This window comes from Hipposideros armiger, unplaced genomic scaffold (genome assembly GCF_001890085.2).
Source record: "Hipposideros armiger isolate ML-2016 unplaced genomic scaffold, ASM189008v1 scaffold_268, whole genome shotgun sequence".
NCBI classification, from domain to species: domain Eukaryota; kingdom Metazoa; phylum Chordata; class Mammalia; order Chiroptera; family Hipposideridae; genus Hipposideros; species Hipposideros armiger.
The window spans coordinates 1,112,511-1,137,449 of NW_017731618.1; positions in this window are offsets into that span (position 1 = coordinate 1,112,511).

Sequence of the window (24,939 nt, forward strand, 5' to 3'; positions counted from 1 at the left end):
TTGCCACACCGGCTCTTCATTCAGGAGGAATACATCTGCTTCCATCCCCGCTCAAACACACACAGCTCACCTATGGAAAGAGGCAGCATATAAGCAAATCCCTGTAAAACACTGCCTCATTTTGAGGTGTTCTTTGGGCACGTCGTCAGTCCTGCTTCCTGGCAGGGAAAGTAATCAACAGAGACACTTTGTCCCATACTGTGTCTCTCTTTTAAGCTTTGGAATTGCCTCACAGGAGGTATTTTTCAATCATTTGAAAGCGAAACTTCAAAATTTTCTGACTTGCCTGGTAGCCACGTTATTTGTAGTTCGTTTTTCCTTTCTATTTCCCCAAAGAGGCAAGAGTTCAAATGTATAGGTGAGTAACTATGTGAGTGGAGTTTATAAAGAGGTAGGAGAAGCTGCTACTTCAGTTTAATATGAATTTAATGGTGTTACTGATAGGCCTAGAAGGAAACCTCAAAAATTCATCTGGCTCATCCTGCTGTGCCGTTTAGGATCACCTGGAACTGACCATGTCACTGGTCAGCCAGTGGCTGTGGTGCAGAGAAGAGAGGCTGTGAGAACCTTGAGGCTGCAGCCTTGGCTGCAGGGAAGAGGTGGCTCCTTTGCCCTTTTCACAACATCTGGGCTGGGCCTCAAAACCTGGGGCCAGAGCTACTCTCTCAAGTTGTCTGAGAAAGAGGGGATCAGCTCCTCAGGCTAATTTCCTGCCTCCTGAAGGACAGGACTTGAAGTCCAAGGAGTTATACAGAATTTTTTTTCCCAGGATAACTTCAAGTTCTAGAGCAGTAATTCTTATACATTGTGTCAGCCCAGGAATTTATTCCAAATGTAAGATCTCAGATTTTACTGCCAGAGATTTTGATTCCAGAGGGTTGGGTTGAATCTGTAGTTTTAGAAACAAGTTCTTCATGTAATCCTTTTGCAGAGTAAATCTTGAGAAATGCCAGAGAGAGAGAGAGAGAGAGGGAGAGAGAGAGAGAGAGAGAGAGAGAGAGAGAGAGAGAGAGAGAGAGGAAAAGGTGTGTGTGTGTGTGTGTGAAGACGAGTACAAAAACTCTGGTGCTAAATGGTAACAAGAAGACTGAGATTCTGTGGATTATCTATACTATCCAATTTATATTTGATACATCATAGCTTTTACAGTATTTCTTGGGCTACTGTGCAAAGGAAAGAAGGAAGGAAGGATGGAAAGAAGGAAGGAAGGAAGGAAGGAAGGAAGGAAAGAAGGGAAGAAAAAGGGATGTCTATTCACTTTTGTTTGGCAGTCAATTAGGGTTTTTACATTCTCATATTTCCAGGAGTTCTTTCTTAGATCTAACCTAAATCTCTCTCCACCAGCAGTTTAAACCTGTTTTGAGCAAGGTGGAGAACAGCTAGTCAAGACAAATCTTTACTAAGTTTAAAAACTTTACCTTGACTTTCTCCAGGCAGAATAATTCTATTTTACATCTTTCATCGTGGAGTCTAATTTAGAGCTCTGTAATAAAGCCTCACACCGTTAGGCCAGGGACCAGGCGTAATAATGTTGAGGGGACCAGGAGGTTTGCTGTCACTCGGTGTGTAAAGGCTCATAAGCCTTCCAGAGCATTTGGTGGTGTTGGTGAGACTACAAAAAGGCCAGGGAGGGGAGAATGGGTCACAGCCCCTTCCTGATAACAGCTTCTGTTTATGGGGTCTTTGTTGCATGCTGGGCACTTTACTTGAGCTATTTCCTTTGATTGTGAGTAGCCACTGCTATTAATATCCCATTTTGACAGATGAGGAAACCAAGACTTACACAGTTAAGTCACTTTTCCAAGGTCACCATTGAGCAAATGGTGACCCGACACCTCCTGACTGGAGAGCCAATTATGCTGAACTGCACAATACCCAGGCAGCCCAGTTCTCAGTACTTCTGCCCCCTCCAGGCCCCTGGCCGACATTAGGGCTCCAGCACTGCCCTTCGGCTGCTCAGACCCTCTCAGAACCCCAATCCTCCATTAAAATTCCTAATTTACCTTTCCTCCTCCAAACCTGTATGTCTCTTGCTCTGAATACGTAAGAGTAGAGTTCAAGTAATCTGATGCAGATGTATATGGGGGGAGACAAACCTTTTCTATTTGCTTGCAAAAATCACATTTTATCTGTTTCCATGTATTTTGTTTATATACAAGTTTGGCCTTATGTGGATATGTAAGGCTTGGGCCTCTAAAAATGCCTCCAAATTATATTCTCTGGTTCATTTGTTCATTCTTTTGTTCACTTATTCACCCATTGACTTTTCCTTCCAATAGGTTTTCAAGTAGATGTTTATGGAGCAGCTGTTGTGTTCTAGATTTTGAGAATACAAAATAAAAAGGTGTTTCTTTTATCTAAAGTATCTTACAGGCTAATCAGAAGATGAATAAGTAAACAGATGATCCAATATACACAGGCGTTATGCTATAAGATGCTTAGGAACTTAGGGAACTCAAAGCAGAGGCACCTAACCGGACCGGGGGCAGTCAGGATGGTTTCCTGGCACTTGATACCTGAGCTGAGTCTAGAAGGAAGCAGAGCAATGAGATAAATAAAGGTGAGCAGGGGTGTGAGCATTCCTGACTGGAAGTAGTGCATTTTCTTTTTCTTCTTAAAATATTTTAATTAAAATAAAGTAACGTACACTATTATATCAGTTTCAGGTGTGTGTCATTGTTATTCACGAGTACCCACCTGGCACTATATATAGTTATCACCACATTATTGAGTATATTCCCTATGCTAAAGAAGTGATCACCATGATAAGTCCGGCAACCATCTGACACTGTACCACACTATCACAATATTATTGAGAATACTTCCTATGCTGTACATTACATCCCCATGACTTATTTTGTTTTATACAAGGAATTTGAACCTCTTATTCCCCTTTATCTTTCCCCCTTTTTGCTCAATTAGAGTTGACATTCAATATTAGTTTATATTAGTTTCAGGTGTAAGCATAGTGGTTAGACATTTATGTAATTTGAGACGTAATCTCCATGACAGTACCCACCTGGCGCCATCGTTACCACCATCTTATTGATTATATTCCCTATGCTTTACTTTTACATCACCATGACTGTCTTGTAGCTACCGATTTGTGTTTCTTAATTCCTTCAACGTTTTCACCCTGCTCCCAACCCCTTCCCATCTATCACCCCAACAAATCTAGTACCGATTTGACACCATTCATAGTTATTACAATTTTATTGACTATATTCCTTATGCTATACCCTACATCTCTAATGACTACTGTGTAAAGACCAATTTGTACTTCTTAGTTCCTTGCACTTTTTCACCCACCCACAGGCCCCCTCTTATCTGGCAACCATCAAACTGTTCTCTGTATCTATGAATTTGTTTCTGTTTCACTTGTTTGTTTTGTTTTTTAGATTCTACTTACAAGTGAAATCATATGACATTTGTCTTTCGCTGTCTGACTTACTACACTCAGCACAACACCCTCTAGGTCCATCCATGTCATCGCAGATGGCAAGATTTCATTCTGTTTTATTGCTGAGTAATATTCCATTGTATATATGTATTACCTCTTCTTTATCCATTCATCCATTCAGGGACACCCAGGTTGCCTTTCTGTGCCCCTTCTACCAGTCTCGAGGTGGCTTCTTCTGTATGTCTTTAGTTGTAGGGCTGTGTTCAGCAAGAGTTCAGGTGATTCTCAATGATGGTTGTTTTGTAGTTCAGTTGTAATTTTTTTAAAAAGATTTTATTGGGGAATTGGGGGATGGGAACCGCGTTGGGGAATTGGGGGAAGGGGAACAGACAAGTTGCTGTCATTTTGTTCTTCAGTCTAGTTGTGGAGGATGTTGCTTCACTGGCCCAGGTTGGCACCATCATTGCAATCTTCCTGGGTGAGGTAGATCAATCACCGGCTTCTGGACTGCTGTTCACAGCGGCTGCTGGCCACTCACACTGGCTGCTGGCTACGCTCGGTAGCCCATGGCAACCCACTGCAGCAGAGGCTGCAGCCTACGCTGTTGCCGGCGACTCATGGCAGCCCAGCTCCAGGTTGAGCTGTTTTTCAGCATCTTAGCTGTAGAGGGCAGTGTCACTGGCCCTCATATGTGGTATCTGAACCAGGGCTCTCTGGCATCCCAAGCCAGCTCTTAACCAACGTGCCACTCGGCCGGCCCTCAGTTGTAATTTTGATATGGTTGTGAGAGAAGGTAAGCAACAACATTTACGTACTCTGCCATCTTCACCAGAACCTGTGTATTTTCTAGAAATAGAATTATATGGTATGTACTCTGTCTTTCTTTACTTGGCCTAATTATTTTGAGATTTATCCATATTGCATATATCAATAGTTTTTTTTAATTGATCAATTTTATTCTATTCTGTGGATATACCACAATTTGCTTCCCCATTCACCTCTTGGGCTATTTCCAGGTATTGGCTATTACAAATAAAGTTGCTAGTACCATGTTCAAGTGTTTGTATGGGTATATACTTTCATTTCTCTTAGGTGTATACCTAGGAATGGAATGTTTGGGTAGTATATTAAATATATATGTTTAACTTGAAGAAACTAATAGCCTGCTTACCAAAATGTTTGTGTCATTCTGCATTCCCACCAGCAATGTATGAGAATTCCAGTTCCCCACATTCTCAATGATACTTGGCATGTTCAGCCTTTTGAATTTTTGGCATCCTAGTGGATTTGTAGAAGTAACTCATTGTGGTTTTAATTTTCATTTCCCTAGTTACTAACACTAGTTGAACATCTTTTCATGTGCTTATTTGCAAATCATATATCTTTTTATTGTGTGTGTGTGTGATGTGTCTGTTCCAATCCTTTGCTGTTCTTTTTAGGTTAGGGTATTTGTTTTCTTAATAGCTTTCAGATTTCTTTATATTGTCTGAACACGTCCTTTATCAGATATGTGATTTGTTAATGTTTTCTCCCAGGCTGTGGCTTGTATTTTTTTTAAATTTTCTTAACAGTATCTTTGAAGAGTATCTAATGATTGGTCATTTTGGGGAGTTCAAGTGACCAGAACCTTTGTTTCAATCTGGGACCACTCTGAAGAGACATCTCAGATCCAGATAGTCCTTTGGGATGGGCAGGGGCCTCTGTTGCAACTACATTGTGGGGCAGCTTCTTCATCGGCTCAATCAGCCACTTCATTTCCCCACAACTTTCATTCCAGAGGGTACCCTACTATAACCTCTTACATGGAAGTCTCCATTTCAGAGTCAATTTCCAGGAACCAAGCCTAAAACAAGACCCCTGATTGTTTTTGCTTGCTGTAAATCGTTACCCTGTAAATGAATCCTACCTTATATACATAGAAAAATATACAATGAAGCACATCGTTGTCTCTAGTTACAATTCTGGAAATTAAGTCTAACTCAAGAATCTTCTTAACTTTCTATCCTCTCCTTTCCTTAAAGAATCTGTATGTTCCTTTCTCAGAAGTAGCTACTCAACATCTTGCCACTCTGCTTGTCTTTTGTGTGGCTCTAGCTGTAGTGCTTCCCCTGCTAGCCTATTGTCCCCTCTCCCCTGCCCTCTGATCTTAGCTATTTACATATTCAATAGAGGGATTTCAACTCTGGCATTTTACAACTAGGTGGTGCAAATGATAGATGGACCCTGATGTATAACAGATTCGATTTGAGGCCTCTGAGTTTTGTTGTAGCTCCATAATTTATACATGGGAGCGGCTCAGGCAGCTGCCTCATGGGGTGGGGCACAGAATAAATTTGTCTGAACCTGCATTTGTGAAAACTCTTTACACAAGACAGAAAAAGCATCATGTGTGCGTATTAAAGAATAAGGAATAAAAAGGTTGATGGAAATTACAGTAATGTTCCTTCTAGCCATCCCTTGGCACTGGCATTTTTTGAATGACTTGCTTTGAGTGAAAGCAAATTTAAGATTATTTTGGTGTAGTTTAGTACATTGTGCTACACCCTCCCCCCGACCCTACCACCGCCATCACACACACACCTTTTCAAGCTAAGTCTGATCTCTCTGTAGTTTTCTTTCCCCCCCAGTTTGTTTTTCCACATTCAAGTGTTTGGATAGTAAATTTACCTTTACACATGTTTGTGCTTCCAGCTATACATATCAATTTGTAAGAAGCCAAATGGAGAACAGCTTAGCATCACTGAAATGTCAGGAAAATACCCAGAAGGCACCAATTCAATACTGGAGTTTCAAATTTTGAGAATGGAATTAGGCCACTAAATCAGTTTTCCTGCCTGTGTCAGGGACCATAGGGATATGTCCTAGTTCTTTTTTAAAAAAAGGGCATTTGAACCTCATTCAGTATAACTCACAGGTCTGTGCTGGGGACCTGTGGGAAACCTTTGGACTTGAAACTAATTGAAATCTGCATTGAAATGGCCTTTTCCTTTCTTTATTAAATATCTGATTTGCTCTACAACCTTTTTCTTTGGCTTGCTTGCATTATTCTTTTTTAGCTGTACAAATTGGCTGTTCTCCAAGGTTGAAAGAGAAGAAAGAAAAAAAGAAAAATCAAGGCTGAACCATACTGTTTGTGAGATCATGGGTTTAACTTTTCCCTTTGTGTTAGAGGAAAGAACACACCTCCCCTGGTTTAGAGGGGAGAGAGCCAGTTGTCAAAACACAGCACGATTATCACGTTTGCAATGCCGTACTTGAAGCAAAAACATCCTCCTTATTTGAAAAGTGAGGAGAGATGACAATTTATGTGTGGGCCTATCATTATCATTCAGCCCCGGACCATGAAAACCCTGAGTCTGATTGCAGGCTGAATTTGCTCATGACCACATTTCTTTTTCAGGGCTTGACAGACTGTGGTTTTCCAACGGTCTCCTTATTAGCATGCCGCCTGTTCCATCTCTCTACTCCTGCTGCACCTGCTGTGATAGTGATTGTTCTGTGTCTATGGGTACCATTGCCTCGAGAGATCGTGAGCTGAAATAAACCAGTGGGTTTATCAGTGGCTGGACAAATTCCACTCATCTTTTGGACAATAGCTGAAAGATCTCTCTTGGGAAAGTAATGTTTTCCTTTGGAAACTGTGGGTTAAAAATGTGTTTACAAACTGTGTCTATATCCCCTTTCCCACTTCCTCTTATCTTTTACTTTTTTGTTTATCATTGCATTACATAATCAGAAAAAAGAGTAGAAAGGTTAATTTTTAATATTTCATAGGAAAAAAAGTGAAAAATTTTCCCCAAGTCGGCTTACTGAGATTTTTCTAGCAAATCTAAGAGAAATCTTAGTAGACTGAAGATTCATACTTTTTATGAATATCCCTCTAAATCTTAGTTTCATACACATCTATGAAATTAAAGATACAACACATTAAGCATCATTGCATTTTTTTCATTGGAGAGCTTAGTAAGAAAATTACTTATTATTTTAACATTTAAAACATCATTTGGTCTACGCTGCAAATTTCTAGATGATGGGAAAGCTTATCTCTAAGGCCGAAAATAGTGCAAGCAACTCCGCGGAAAGGTATCTTTAGTTTGATTTACCTTTTAGGACCGAAGACAACATATCCCAGGGGTTAAAGTATCCTAACTGATACTCTCCACGCCTCGGGTTAGTTTGACTTGATGAGTGAAATATTCAACTGCTGCTGACTTCGCTTTGAACTTTTGACTACAGAACTTTTCAGAGGACAGATCAAATATGTCATTGGGTGCAGTACAGGTGGTAGTGTCTGGGCCCTGGTTCGCTCCCTGCCATGTCCCAGGAATGAGCACTTTCCTCCCTGCATGTTGACTTGAGCACCCAGAAGTGCAGCTGCTCTACTTTTACGTGTGAGTAGTTAAGAAACTTTCCTTCTCTGGTACATGTATCTGCCAGCCCTTTGACATGTCCAATTTGGAGATTATAGGAGCAAGTAAATAAATATTAGGTAAGGCGCAATCAAAGATATGGAGATCTAGTTTAAGCCAAACGTCATAAAATGGGGAGACAGAGCCATAAACCAGTCATAGGACCTCAGAAAATCAAATACTTGATTTTCTCTATACTATCATAAGAATGAAAGAAAGGAAGGAAAGAGTGAAGGAAGGAATGAATGAACGAAGGAAGAAAAATAAAGAAATTTCAGTTTATAAATTTATAGCCTTTCTTCAGTTGGAGAGTAAGTCAACTGTTACAGCATTCTCTGAATTATGTTATCAGCATATAACAATGTTATCAGCATTATTCCGCTCAGGTTATGGGGGCATATGTATATTTATAGACTTAACCTCTGACCCACAAACTGTCCCCAGTACAGATTATAAGTGTGCATAACGCCTTCTTTCCTCTTGTGCACAGGTGTGGTGACTTTTTCTATGTGGGTTCATGTGACCTAAGTAGATCAAGCTCAGCTTTGGTTGTATGAAATAATTTTGCAACTACTACATGCATATGATTTTAGTAAATAAATCAAGAATTAGGTCATATGCAATTTTGCAATAGCATGTTATTTGCAGATTTGAAAGTTTTGAAATGATGCATGTTAATATCTAAATTTACTCCTTGCAACTTGAACTCCTATGCTGGTTGTGGAGTTCAGTGCAATGACTCTATAGAGAGAGGGTTCCAGGATAATTGCGGAAGATAGTGGGGATATGGGGAAGGGCATATATTGGCCTAATTAATGGTGACAGAGTATGTCAAAAGTGAGAAGGAAAAATAAAAAAACTCTCTTTTTTTCAATGGTGAGCCATGGTTATAATGAACAAAAGCTAGATCCCTTAGAAAATTGAAAGTAAGATTGTTCAACTTTTGTGCCATTGAACTATCATCTAAAATTTGGGCCACACAAAACACATGTACCAAATGAACTTGTTGGCCTGTTAATGTAATTTATTATCCACAGACCCACAGCTTGGGAATCCAGATCTGTTTCTACCTCAGAAGTCTCTTGTCTCAGAGAAGTCTGTTAAAACTTTGTGGTCTCTGGAGTCTACATTTATAAGATGCAGAGCGTTGTGGGGGCAAAGCTGGAAAATTGCCTTGAGGGCTCTGATGCTTTGGACTGGGGCACTTTATAATGTTTCCAGGGAGCTAATTTCTGGAGGCAATTAATCCGTTTATAAGCATTTTTCTCTCTCTTTTTTTTTTGACTTGAAGGTTTGAATTATGTATTGGCAGGCATTGTTTGAATAATTGACTTGAATGAGTTTAATTGGTTATGAGAGAGTGTTTTGTTTCTTTGGATGATATAATTACTGCCTGTGTTGAGTTCCTGTAGGAATGATTTAAATATTGGATGTATTTGAATTGCATTCATTGTGCAAGTGTGCACTGGATATCTGTGAATTTGTTCAGTTCGCTCTGATGCTCTGAGTGTCCTGTGACATTGGGCAGTTATTACCTTGCCACTACCGTCAATGCACCAAGTCTTCACCAATTTCCCCATAACAAGAGATGCAAGATCACCTGACGCAGACCTGTCAGGACTGGGGAATTGAGGATGCCTCTCTCCTTAGAGGGACCTTCTGCGGGGTGGTTCTGCCAGTTGAAGGGCCAGGCCTCCCGTCAAGCCTACTAGCCAGAGGAATAGTCGTATTATTCCACTCTCTCAGCTTTTCCTCCTTGACTTGGCAGGGTCTTCAGTGGAGATTTAAGGGCGGTGGTAACAAAGCTGGTGAGAGTACAACTGAGCCATTGTCAGCAGCCACCATTATCTATCATGTGGCGAGTGCTGGTAACCAAAAACCTGGTTGCAGGGCCGAAGCCAACAAAAATTACTGCTATGGACTTCATTTGAGGCCAACCCCATATACCAATCAGCAAGAGTTAAGCTTCACTGTCCTTCCAGAATTCTTTTCCTGTGCTGTACCATTTTCTGATCATATAATAGCAGCATTTGATGGCTAGAGAACCTTTAGACACAGTTATCAGTTATGTAGTTTAATGACCCACAGCTTTATGCTTCTTACATGTAGAGAAGTGGAAATTCCAAAAGGTTAAGTTAATTGCTGTTGACTTCTAGCAAGTCACTACAGAAGTCAGACATAGGGTAGCTAGCGTGAATGGGTAGTGGGAGCATTTTCATATCTCTGAAGTTTGATCAACTGCAGAAAAATAACTTTTAGTGTGTTGTTTGGAATGAAGCACACAGGATATCTGCATTCTTTACCTCACCATGAAGCCAGAGGGCCACTGGTAGCAAAGAATATTAGTAGAGGATATTTTGGGTTTTGCCTGCCTTGCTGATGTGAACTTTAAGGTTATATATTTGGGATACAAAGTAAGAGCACACAAAAAATCTAATACCTGCAGTGAAAGGAGAAGTTTCTCTATTTCAGGGGGCCTTAAACTGTTTTGAGTTGTGACTGCTTTGGCAGTCTGATGAAGCTTGTTCGTCTTCCTCAGAATAATGTTTTTAACGGTACAATATAAAATACGAAGAATTCAAAGGAAATATATCACATTGAAATACAGCTATCAAAATAATTTTAAAGCATTGATATAATAATATGTATATTTCTTATTTACACATTAAATAATAGAATCCAATGGTTGGCCTAATAATCATCATAAATCCAAAGTAATGACAATGTACAGTATTTCAATATATCTGAAAAAACTGCAATGAGAAAACAAAATGAGTAAATTCTATGTGACACATTTACAGGTACTACAGATATTACTGTGGTTTGGTCATATATAAATTTATATAAACTTATAAACATATATAAATTTGCATTTATATTTGAATAAAAGACTAAATTTCAGTTAGACGGCAGTGAAAATAAATGATGTAATTTAATTTTTTTTCAACTCAACTTTATGGATCCTTTGAATTCTATCCCCAGGCCCCTCTCTATGGGTTCAAGATGAAGAAGTCCTTCTCTGTTGGGTTTCCAAGTCATCTTTCATCACTCCCTTCTCTGAGATGGTGTTCAAATAGTCGTTTCAAACAGGGGACAAACTTCTTGTTTCACTGGAGGAGAATTGAGTGGACTCAGCAGAAGACTGCAGTAAGAGCACAGGCTGGGTGAATCCTAGATCAAATTATAAAGTAATACATTTCTTTTTCTGTCCCATTCATTATCCTTGTTGCATAATCTTCCTCTGAATCAGGTGTTCAGTGATTCTGAGTGATGTAACCCATTCAATTAGATGTAATCATTAGTGAAAATGCTTTAGCCTTACATTGGTGAATTAAGTATGTATATTTACATGGAATCAACAGGGGGATGGCATATTTCATCCAGAGGACTCTAGTGCCAATGATAGATTTCTGGGTCCTTTGGCACCTGGGTAAATGGATCAAGGGATATCACTGATACCTTTCAGCCATCTTGTCCTTGACTGTTTCTCTTGCCCACTCATAAGCCAGTTGTAGGTTTTATTTAGCAAACAGGAGAAGTAGTTCTTTTTCAGTTTGCTCTTGGTTCTACTTGTTTTGGCAGCAACACGTCCCTAGGGGCAGGAAAATACTCTTTCAAGTTGAACATCTCATTTGCGGCACTGTCATTTGATGTGATATTCATTTATAGTTTGTAGAGGAATGATTTCATTCATATGAGTGAATGGATAAGTTAATAAAGCTGTCTGGAGTTGTAACCTGCTTCACAAGCTATTTCAGGGACATCCTTCATGGGGTTGTGATGCTGAATGCTGACCTACCAATAGTCTATTAGATTATAAGCACCTTGAAAACCAGGGTTAAACCTCATCTAAATCAGGCCTTTATCAACACAGAGTAGAGAGGTATGCTTTGCTTTTAGACTGTAAGAGGTAAAGGTGGTACAGTGTATGTCATGTAGCACAGAGAAAATATTTAAGCTATGACAATAAATTAATTTCATAAAAAGAATACAACTGAAATCACTTTTGTGCTATTTTATTCTAAATGTGTTTTCTTATTTCCCAACTTCTCTAACTACAAAATGGCTTTGGCATCTTGAAATAAATAATCACATAGATCCAAAAACACTTTTTAAAAAATTGACACTCTAGGAGATCTAGGTGAAGGGATGCTTTTAAATTTGCTGTTTTTATTATATTCCGAAGCTCTCTTATTTTTTGTGGTGAGCTTGGTTTTCTTTTATGCTTCATTGCAGAATGCAATGAGATTTGTTTTGAAGCCACATAAGAAGGGAAGATAAGAAGACAAAGAGGAGAAGGCTGTCATTTTGACCTCTACCAGGCCTACCTGTCAGAGTGTACGCGGCACGCACCATTAATGCTTGATGGTGTAAGGCAGTCGCTTTCAGCTCTGGCTGCATGTTAGAATAACTCGGGGAGCTTCTAAAACATACCCTATATATCAGAACCTCCATGGGTGGGGCTTTGTCTTTGGTATGTATTAAAAACACTCTAGGTGATGCTAATATGCAGCCAATGTTGAGAAGTATTGGTAATATGGATGTAAATGGTCCATGAACTCAAATGGGCAAGAATCAGAACTCAAATTATTTTTTATTCCTAACCTCAATTTTGCTATTACCCTCATTTTCTTTTTCATATGGTTTACTTAATCCTGTAGTTCAAAGTTCTTACACAGTACAAAATCTGTGGGAATCAGAGGAGCTTCTTTATTTGTAGGTCACTTATTCACTAAGGTTACCATTGGGGGTCCATCATCCCATTAGCATGACACTTTGGGTCTAGTGGTGTGACATGCTCGGAGCCTCGGCATCTTTTTGTGATGTGGCATTAGGACTAGGACTAAGGGGGCACACAAAACTCACTATCACATAAATCATAATTTAATGCAAAATTCAAAAAAATCTAAATTAGTGCAAAAAATCCATGATTAATAATACATTAACATTTTAGAGAAAGACAGGATTTGTACAGCCTCCATCAACAGCCCCTCTCCTTATGGAAGATACAGCCTCTCTAGCAACACTGCCTTTTCTTCCTGCCTCTCCCTTCTACTTCAGTAAAATCATATTTAATCCAAGAAAAATTATTTTGCCTTCATGTTTGCATATTTGGCTTGCATATTTGATCTCTTTGGGAGTATTTTCTCTTATCCTTGTCCCCAAAATGGGCTTAGGCTTTTGGAAGCAAAATATATGAAAAAAAGTATTTAGCAGGCAACTCTCCCTGTTGCCCCTTTTTAATCAATTTGCCACATCATGTTTCTTTGTCACTGAATACAGAATTCACAACTTGTGGTATGTGTGAATGTGTATGAGAGCAGTGTGTTTGTGTGTGTGTGTTTGTGTATATGTGCATGTGATTGTGTGTATATGGGGAAACAGGGTACCATCAGTTTCTCCCTCCCACTCTCACACCCTCCCTCCCTCCCTACCTTCCTTCCTTCCTGCCTTCCTGCCTTCCTTCCTTCCTTCCTTCCTTCCTTCCTACCTTCCTACCTTCCTTCCTTCCTGCCTGCCTGACTTCCTTCCTTCCTTCCTTCCTTCCTTCCTTCCTTCCTTCCTTCCTTCCTTCCTTCCTTCTTACCTTCCTTCCTTCCTTCCTTCCTTCCTGCCTGCCTGCCTGCCTGCCTGACTTCCTTCCTTCCTTCCTTTTTCTTCTGAATAAAGGAAAATAGGTAGAGGACACAAAACATTTTTATTATTTCTCAAAAATTCTGATCCTTATTGTCACCAAAATGCCCTGTCTCCTATACCAAGTATTTCTTGGAGTATGTCTTACATAGGTTCCTCACCAAAAAATTCAACCCCACAGGGCACTGCTAATGCATCCTAAGTATCTATGGCATCTGCTGCCCCCTCAGGTGCTGTGATTTACATCACAGAATGCTCAACTTTCCAACTTCACATTTTGCTTTTTGAGGAATTTTTTTTTTTATAAACTGTGTATATCTGTGTCTCCAGAGCCCTATGTGGAAACATACCCTTCATCTATCTCTCAGAAGAACTTCATGGTGTGGAAAGAGCCATCATCTTATCAATATTTATCAATATTTTCTGCCTCTGTTATAGTTATCAATGTTTTCTGCCCTTGTTACTTGGGTATTCTTTTTTTTTTTCTAAGATTTTTATTAAAATATAGCTAACATACAATATTATATCAGTTTTGGGTGTACATCATAGTTATTCAATAGTACCCACCTGGCATTATACGTAGTTATTTTTGTATTATTAATAATATTCCCTATGCTAAGAAGTGATCACCATGATAAGTCCAGCAACCATCTGACATCATACCATGCTGTCACAATATTGTTGACTGTATTTCCTGTGCTATATAGTACATCCCTAAGACTTGTTTTATATCAGGGACTTTGAACCTCTTATTCCCCTTTATGTTCCACCCCCATTTTTATATTTTTCAATTAGAGTTGACATTAAATATTATTTTATATTAATTTCAGGTATACAGTATAGTGCTTAGACATGTATATAATTTACGAAGTGATCCCCCTAACTACTTACCACCCACCTGGCACTATACATAATTATTATCATCTAATTATATTCCCTATGCTTTACATCCCTATGACTATTTTATAACTGTAAATTTGTATTTCTTAACCTCTTTATCTTTTCACCCTGCTCCAACCCCCTCCCATCTATCACCCCAACAAATCTAGTACCCATCTGATGCCATACATAATTATTACAATATTATTGACTATATTCTTGATGCTATATCTACATCCCCATGACTACTGTGTAATAACCAATTTATACTTCTTAATCCCTTTCCCTTTTTCACCCACTCCCAATCCCCCTCCCATCTGGCACCCATCAAATTGTTCTCTTTGTCTATGAGTGTTTCTGTTTCATTTGTTTATTTTGTTTTTTAGATTCCACTTATATATGTGAAATCATATGACATTTGTCTTTCACTGTCTTACTTACTCCACTCAGCACAATACCCTCTAGGTCCATCCATGTTGTCACAGAAGGCAAGATTTCATTCTGTTTTACAGCTGAGTAATATTCCATTGTATATATGTATCGCCTCTTTATCTATTCATCCATTCAGGGACACCCAGGTTGCCTTCATATCCTGGCTATTGTAAATAATGCTGCAATGAACATATGGATGAGCACATCTCCTCAAAGTAGAATTTTGAATTTCTTTGGATGAATAATCAGAAGTGGGATTACTAGGTCCTGCTTTGTCTCTTGTTATAGTCTTTGTTTTAAAGTCTATTTTTTTGTATACATATTGCTACCTCAGCTTTTTTGTTTGTTTCCATTTTCATGAAATATCTTTTTTCATCTGTTTACTTTCAGTCTGTGTGTGTGTGTCTTTCAATCTGAAGTGAGTCTCTTATAGGCAGCATATATAAAGGGTCGCGTTTTATTATCCATTCAGACACCCTATTTTTTGATTGAAGCATTTAATCCATTTACATATTTTCATTGAAAGTAATTGTTGATAGGTATGTAGTTATTGCCATTTTATTATTCTTATTTATTTATTTATTTATTTATTTATTTATTTATTTATTTATTCTTAAAATAGTCCCTCTAACATTCCTTGTAGTGAAATGTTTGGTGGTTGTGAACTCTTAGCTTTTTCTTGTCTGAGAAGTTCTTTATCTATCCTTCCATTCTAAATGATAGCTTTGCTGGGTAGAGTAATCTTGGTTGTAGGTCCTTGCTTCTCATCACTTTGAATATTTCCTGCCAATCCCTCTGGCCTGCAAAGTTTCTGTTGAGAAATCAGCTGACAATCTTATGGGAGCTCCCTTGTAGGTAACTAACTGCTTTTCTCCTGCTGCTTTAAGATTCCCTCTTTGTTTTTAAGCTTTGACATTTTAATTATGATGTGTCTTGATGTTGGCCTTTTTGGGTTCATCTTGTTTGTGACTCTCTGCACTTCCTGGGCTTGTATATCTATTTCCTTTGTCAGGTTAGGGAAGTTTTTCATCATTTCTTCAAATAGGTTTTCAATTCCTTGTTCTCTCTCTTCTCCTTCTGGTACCCCTATAATGCCTAATGTTGTCCCAGAGGCCCCTTAAACTTGCCTTATTTTTTGGATTTTTTTTTTCTGTTCTGATTGGGTGTTTCCTGCTACCTTATCTTCTAAATCACTGATTCAATCCTCTGCTTCATCTAATTTCCTGTTGATTTCCTGTAATGTATTCTTCAGTTCTGTTATTGTATTCTTTATTTCTGACTGGTTCTTTTGTATGTTTCCTATCTCTTTGTTGAAGTTCTCCCTGAGCACATTGAGCATCCTTATAACCAGCATTTGGAACTCTGTATCTGGTAGATTGCTTGTCTCCATTTGGTTTAGTTCATTTTCTGGATCTTTGTTTTGTTCTTTTATTTGGGACATGTTTCTTTTTCTCCCCATTTTGGTTGCCTTCCTGTGTTTGTTTCTACGTATTAAGTAGGGCTGCTATGTCTCCTGGCCTCAGTAGTGTGGACTTATGTATTAGATGTGCCCTGGGGCTCAGAGACAGGCACAGTGCTCCTGCACCTGAGCTGTGCACTCCGGGTGTGTCTATTGTGTGGATTGTGTGTGCCCTCCCCCGTAGTTGAGCTTTGGTTGCTGTTTGTATATCAGTGGGAGGGATTGACCCTCAGGCTTATTGGTTGTGAGGACTGGCTGTGACTATATTGGAGGAGTTGTGTACAGGGGCTTATACTACAGAATAGGATCTGCTTCAGCAGGGCTCTGGTGCCTGCCCAAGCCACCTCTTAGGTGGGTCATCCTTGGAGGCAGCTGGGTTATGCTCCAGCTTATTTTGAAGCTGGCCACTGGGCACGCCAGCCCCAGGGCCACCTGCGAAGAGATCCCTTTCAGGTAAAGTTCAGCTGCAGTCTGTGACCCACCTGGGCCACTTGGCAAGAGCCACAAAGCAATCTGCAGATGGCCGCCACCCGGTCTGTCCTTGGAGGTGCCTCAAGCGGCCAAGCTATGAACCAAGGCTGTCTGCTACTAATGCCAGGCTTAGGACTGCTCAGCCAGAGGTACAGGACATGCTCAAAGCATATGCTGCTTGCCTAGGTTCCACAAACCTTTGAGAGACCCTAGGAAAGTCTGCAGGATGAGCCAAGCCAGGAGGGTTGTAAGAAAAAGCCACTGGAAGGGGCTTGGGTATGCCTGAAAGTTGGGTGTGGCAGGGTCTGAGAATCACCAGGGCATGAAAAACAAATGGTGTTAGCCAGCTTATGAACACTCAGATATTGCAGCCACCTGCATCTGCACGCTGGGAAGGCAGAGGGCTCAACAAAGAAACAGTGGCTTCTACCAGCTCCTCTATCCTGGAGACAGCTGCACCTCCAACCCTTGTCCTAAAGCCAGACAATCCCCGTATGTCTTTGTCACCTCTCCAGCTGCTGCCCCAGCGCTAGAGCCAAGAGGCAGTGATTCTGTCGGTAAATCTGTGCATTTTCCTTTTAAGCCTGGGACTCCCATGCTCCTTTGGAGGGACCTCTGTAGCTGAGATATTTCTCCCAATTTTTAATGGTCATATGCGGGTGTGAGACCAGCCCGTTCCATGTCTCTGCCCATCCCACCAGTCTTGAGGTGGCTCTGTATGTCCTTGGTTCAGCAAAATTTCAGGCAATTCTCAATGATGGCTGTTCTGTAGTTTAGCTGTAAGTTTGATGTGGTTGTGAGAGAAGGTAAGCACAGTGTTTACCTATTCTGCCACCTTGACTGGAGCTCCTCTGTTACCTGGGTATTCTTGAATAAAAATTTCCTACTCCTTTATCCATAAATAAGAGGCACGTGGGAACTAACTCAGGAAAACTGAGTCCTCTCAAGATGCCCCTGTGCAGGAATGTCTGAACACAAGCAGTTCTTCTAATCATGGCTTTAAACTTGACCCCTCATTCTCTCACACTCGATTTCTCAGAAAACTTTCTCAACTTTAACTCAGGATATATCCAGATGTTTTTATTCAGTTTTCACCAGTTTTACTGCCCCTGGTCCCAATCAGCATGATCTTCCCTCTAAATAACTGCAGTAACTTCCTGACTGGTTGTGGGCAGGAACTGCTAATGCTCATCTATCTAGATGAGCATTTCTTCTTTGGCACACCTCTTGTCTACATTTTCCAGACCTGTGGCATCAAGGTGGAGCTGTATCACTGGGTATCACCATTGGAATGAGAGGGGATGATGCCTGTCTCCTAAGGTGAGGGACTGTGTGCCCTTTCACACTCTTTTTTCCCACATTATCCGCTGAATGGAGAGAAGCACCCAGAGGATCTGAGGGACAGCAAGGCCACAAGATGGAAAAGGCCTGGTGCCCTGAATTACTACATGGATCAGAATCATTACACCAGCCTGCATTGAACTTCGTGTGAGTCAGAAATAAACTTATTGTATAGATAACTTCATGGCTCAGTGCCTCAACTTTTCAGCAATGTCTTTCCTGGCCACGCCATTTAATACTTAACTCCTATCCTTCTTCTGGGCTCCATTTTTTTTTTCATAACACTTATCAACATCTAATATGTGTTATTGCTTTATTTTCTGTTAAAAAAAAAAGAAGAAACCCCCAAAACCCTACTCTTATTCTAAATAACAAACTGGTCTATTTTTATCAAATAGGGAATGGGAATCTTATAACTGATCATATCCCCTCCCTGCCTTTTAAATTAGCTCTAATAAGCTCAGGAGAATTCATGTAAGATCTAATTAAGAAAATGTGTGCTAATTCTTTCTGATTTTTGTCTTACTATGTGGTGTTCATTACCTTTCACTCTGATTTATTTAGAATTTAAAGTGAAAAATTACTGCTTTATATCAATTTTTTGTTCCAAATCTTTTTTGAAGTGAGGCAAGTTATAAAAAGAATAATTTATCTTCATACCTCCTAATACCAGAAAAATTTGTGCACACAGACACCATTAAAAAGTTTAATAAGTGTAATAAGAAGTTATTTTAAAACCCTACATTCTATTTGTTTTTGGAGGTACATATACACTTTTTTATTGTAAAAAAACAACCATCTTTTCAAATGAATACAATGTCCATTTATGTCAGCATTTGTTGACTTAATTTGAACAGGAGAGAAGAGAGAAAAAATGAAAAAGCAAATCAAATCTACTCTAAAGAGAAGCCACAGCTTCAGTCTGGATGACGCTTGTTGCCTCCCTGTTGCCTTGACCCTTCACAGTCTAGTTATGACTTTCACCTTGGTCTCACAAGACCTCACGACTCGGGTGAGGGCCTCAGCTCCCATATTTGCTTCTCCAGCAACTGAGTGGCAAAAGGTAACTCATTCCTCCAGTGCACACTTTAAAACAAGGAGGGGTTAGATTAGCTCAGTGGTTCTAAGGCTGGATTCAGCGTAAGTGACCCGAAGAGCTTTTACAAAATACCAGTCCTCTGGGCCCTAGTTCTAGAAATCCTTATTCATTATATTTGGACAAAATACATGGTTTTATTTTAAGAAATTGTTTTTTTATTGTAATAATTATTTGGGCATGAGACCCAAATCCTAACATATTTTTTTAAAAATGACATCCTGTGACTGGGAAGATGATTTAGGCATTTCTAACTCGATAGAAAATAAAATCGGAAGCTCTAGTGATTCTATTGATAACCTCTTGGAGGCTATGTTACATGCTGCCACTAGATGGCGGAGGCAATTCTTGGGATGGAAGAGGTCCTGGTTATTTGGGATTTTTGCTTTCCCTGAGCAATATCCTTGAGACACCTAGCTTAGGAAGCTTTTGTGGGGACATGACACTTTAGTTCCTTTCCCCGAGCTAGAGGTGCAGAAGGTGCAGCTGTTTTGCTTGACAAGTTGATAGAGGGAGACTCATTAAATAAACGTGCTATCGTCTGAAGGCAGAAAGTGAGCACCTGCATAAATATTAGCTAGCATTCTTCTTATTATTTCCAGCAGGTGTATACTTCTTCCCTCTCTTCTGTATTTTTCTCTCTTTTTCTCTGTTGGTGGCCTCTCTTTTCCTTTCTCTGTCTCCTTTTCTTGGTTTGTGTCTTTCATCACTATTTATAATCTGGTTATAATAACTAATAATGGATTCAATTTTATATTGCTGCCTTTGTGGTTGATAAAAATTTTAGGAATCTAAAAATTATTCAGACACAGCATGTTTAGAAAGGTGGACATGTTCACGTTACAATGGGAAAATTCTTATTAAGGGGACGTCAGAAACAGCTGTGGCAACACCAGCCAAATCCAGGAAAAACAGAAAAATAATAATAATTGTATACCCTATCAGGGAAAAACAGTCAAAATCAGCACAATTCAGGTAATGGCCAAAGCTCTGGGTGTACATATAAGTAAGAATTTTGCACAATAATCGGGCGTGCTTTTCTGCTGCTTTTCATTGGACGATCTCTAAACAGTGCTTTATTCTATATAGCTGCCTCTGTTCCCTAGGCTGTCAAAATGGAAGATGTGTTGTGCTTTTATTTTTCAAAGAGATTGCATTTCTTCCCTGGCTTTGTTCTAGCCCAGCTGCTTGTCATTCAGGCAGCTGCGATGGTGCCAGGAAATACCGTGGTGCTTTCTTCTGCCCTGACTGACATATACTGATGGGTCACTGCCTGGAACAGTGGAGCAAAGCGTGGTGTGTGTCCATCCATGAAGATCCCTTGTTATTTACTCTTTTCTTGTTTCCATCTGGCAGCATTAGATGCTAATCTTCATTAAAAAACAAAACAAAACAACAACCCCACCCCCCAAAAAAAACCCCAAACAATGCAAAATACAAGCAAAAAACGCCAAGATGAAAACTTTCTTTAAATTAATAGCTAATGTTATTTATTGCTTACTGCATGCCAGGTAAACACTTTAAACACTTGATATATATCATATTATTTCATACGCACATCAACATCATGACCTAGATTCTATTATTATCCCCATTTTACAGATGAGGAAGCTGAGTAAAAGCAGAATTAAGGAAAGTGCTCAGTGCCACATGGCTGATAAGTAGCTGAGCAAAGCTCTGATCCCAGGTGATCTGACACCAGAGACCGTGCTCTCTTAACCCTACATCCAGGTTCTAAAGGAGAGAATCTCCAGTTGGATAGTCACTAGGAAAGGATGTATTCCTTGTTAATGTAGCTATATTTCCTGTGATATAAAATTGAACAGATGCTCCAAACTCAGTTTTTTGCCATTCGGGAGGACCTAAGTGCATTCTGGGATGCCCACTTCCTATTGGTGAGGCAATTAAGAAGAGGGAAATTTCCTTCTTAATTGCGATTGGCATTGTGCAGTGTGTCCACACAAACCTAAATAAGTTAGGAAATGAGCAATTGGGAGGATGATCTTTGTTCGTTTCTTGCTGACTCACTGCTGAGTCATCTGAGAGGGGGCAGAAGATAGGGACCAATATTTATAAAGCTCTAACAGATGGCATTGGGGAGCTTTCCCCCACTAGCCGTACTTTACCTTCTGTAGGTCAAAGAAGTCTAGAGAAAATACACAACCACTCATCCTAGAGCTTAGAAGAGTGCTTCCTTCCTGTAATTCATGTAATTCTAGGCATCAAGAGAGCAGGCAGTAGTATTCTGAAGAAGCCTCTTTCAGGAGCATATAATAGTATTGTGAATGGGATTCTAGAAGAAAGAAACTCCTGTAATCATTGAGGCTTTGAAATCTGTTTAATTGACGTATCATGAAGAAACTGTAGCCATTAAACAGGGAAAGAACACAGCCAGTATTGCTATTAAAGAATGATAAGATGGGAGAATCCAAGAGTCAGCATCACTGTGCACACATCCATGGGAGTTGTTGACAAAGAGAGACTCAGTATTCAAAGACTTTCATGACTCCTCCATAAGCAAAGCTTGAGGCTTAGATATAAGCTCACATCACACTGTGAGTCGAACTTAATAGGACAAGGGTAATATGGTGCATGCGTGGAACACAGAAAAGGCTTTTCGAAAGGCTATTACCCTGACCTGCACTGCTTGAAGGTCAATACCAATTCCCTCGTGAGGAAGGACTATAGACTATACAAGATATGACCTATGCCCAAAACTGAAATTATCAGTCAGTTTTGAGTTTATAGTTTTTTCATTTATACATTGTAGTTTTCGATGACTCTCAACAAATTTATTCATATCAGTATAATTCTTTAGCTAAAGAATTTCTCTAGGTTTTATGCCCTGTGAATCATTGCACCATGAAGTATGCTATTTCAGGTTTGCAATCAATTGCCTCCTGACATCTTCTGATGATCTATAGGCAGCTCAAATTGAACGTTATCAAAATGGAACCCACCATCTTTCCCCTAGACCTCTTTCTTCTGGAAACCATATTTCAGAGGATGACAAAACCAGCTGCCTAGTTGCTCAAACCTGCAATATGGATGGTACTATTTTATACTACTCTCTCACCCCCTCATCCAATCAACCTACAAGGTCCATAATTTTGATCTAATAGTTCTTGAATCTATCTACTTTTCCTCTTTCCAAATGTCTTTAAGTTCAAGAGCTTGTCACTTTTCATCTCAATAACTGTCTTTCTGTCTCCTCTTTGGCCACATTTCCCTGTGTCGCTCTGTTTAGTTCAGTGGTTTTCCTAAAATGCATCCCTGATCCTTTTACTTTCCTGCTTAAACTTATAATGTTTTGTAAAGGAGGAAGTATTTCATAAAGGAATTTTTTAGTCCCGCTTTGTTAATGACACAAACCTAAGGAAAACTCAGGGACAAATGCATTGAACTTTTCTGTTAATACCTAATTCCTTGAACTTAGTCTTTTTGCTGTAATAATTCTGTTCTCAGCAGTTAAAGGTCCGGCTTATCAAAGACTAATATATACTTTATTGGTGCATAATCTTCAAAGAGAGTCTTAAGCTCTTTGAACAAGAGAGCCAGCACAGAGATGGGTCAGAAGTCCAGGGCATTTCCCTGTGTATGACTGATGGTAAAGTAAAGGTTTCCTTTTTTCAGCAATCAGACAGGTAGGCCAAGAGCTGCCCCATTCATAAATTTGGTCTGGGTCAGATCCAATTCATAGATATTCAACAAGTAGAAGTGTGAGTTGCAATTGTTAGTTGGCCTTGAACTGCCCCACCTTGGGTCCTGGGAAATCAGTGTGGCTTTGTTCAGCAGTGTCTGCCTGAATGGGCCATAAATCAGGAGTTACCAGGCACACCTTTTATTGTCAAGGTAATGGCAAAGAAAAATGATAGCAGTTATTCTGTTTATACAGTTTAGTCCTTTTTCTTTCTCATTGATGTTTCTTCCAGTTTTCTTTCCTTTTTTTTTTTTTTTGTATCTGACTAATGGGAACATATAGCTTTTGAGTTTTTTCTAAAGAAATATGTGATACTAAACAGAGTATAATTTTTAGTTAGAAAATCGTCTTAAAAATTTTATTTGTTAAAACTCATTCCAGCTATCTTAAATTTTGAACAGGTCAAGCAAGTGGTTATACAAAATGAAAGTTTTGTATTTCTGATGACTGCAAGACATCTTTTATAATTTCATGTCATGACCTGTGGCATTGTGAATGCTACTCATGTGATGGGGATTTGTTCATTTGCCCCCATAAAAAGTGTTTAGTGACAGGTAACTTTAGAAGGTTCTGCTATGATAGTTTAATTATCATTAATGTGGCTCTGTGTACTCACGATGCCCTGACACTTTGGTATGTTGTGATCTGTTGTATCTTTCAAGTAATTGGTTAATAATAATTAGGGTACCATAGATTGTGAATGATTTTCTGTTTTACAGATTAAACTGGATTCACAGTGATTCCAATGGTGATGCTCTTAGTGCCACTTACTTTCTTTAGTGGTAGAAATAGTATGGTTATAGACATTTGTTCTAGGTTTTAATGGTAAATGCTGATTATTACCCACTATCTGTTTTCCTCCTTTTCCTTAGTAAAAGAAGTCATGTTTTTTAGCTGGATACATGTGTGGCTGGAATAAAGACTATATTTTCCAGCCATTCTTGTAGATAGGGGTGGCCATTGACTAAGTTCTGGCCAATGGGATGAAGGTGGAAGTGGTATGTGCAATTTATAGGAAGTGTCTGAAAATGGGAATGACATGCTGTTTTTCCTTCTTTCCCTGTTCTGATGATTGAAATATGGATGTAATGGCTGAAACTCTAGCAACCCTCTTGTACCATGAGATAACTTTGAGATAAGAAGCCACATAACAAAAAGAGCTGGGTCCCTGATTCTGTGAAGCCTCCTACCAACCCAACTTTTGGACTTAATGGATGTGAGAGAGAACTATGTTTCTATTTTGTTTAAACTTCAACTATTTTTTTCTGAATCTAATTCTCCTTATTTTAAGATCCAAACAAAATAAAAGTTTAGAACTGAAAGTACTTATTCTGTGATTCCAAAATTCCAGACCAACATTTCTGATTTCTGAACCTTTCCACATGGATGATTCACAGGCCCTTCAACTCTAACTTTTGCCAAATTTAACTCATTAACTTTCCTTCCATATTTGCTCCTGTTATGTTCATTCCAAACTAAAACCTTGAAAATGTCTTTAGTTTCTTCTCTTCTTTTACTATTATGAGAGAATCTGTGACAGTCAAGAATATTTTCTCCCTGAAATATTCTTCAAAGTCAGAATACATAGTTTTTTTTAAATTTTAAAACAAATACTTATTAAATATTTACTATGTGTTCTGCATTGTACACCACTGTTTGCTTGTCTTTAATATATATATTATATTTTCAAGTACAGTTCATAGTCAATATTATTTTACATTAGTGTTAGGTATACACGATAGCAGTTAGACATTTACATAATTTATGAAGTGATCACCCCAATAAGTCTAGTACCCATCTGACACTATCATAGATATTACAACATTATTGACTATATTCCCTATGCTTTACTTTACACCCCCTTGACTATTTTGTAACTACTAATTTGTACTCCTTAATTGCTCACCTTTTTCATCCATCTCCTGAACCCCCATTCCATCTGGCTGCCATCAGTTTGTTCTCTGTATTTATGAGTCTGTTTGTGTTTTGTTTGTTTATTTATTTTGTTATTTACATTCCACATATAAGTGAGATCATACAGTATTTGTTTTTTTCTGTTTGATTTAGCATAATACCTTTCACGTGCATCCATATTGTTGCAAACAGCAAGATTTCATT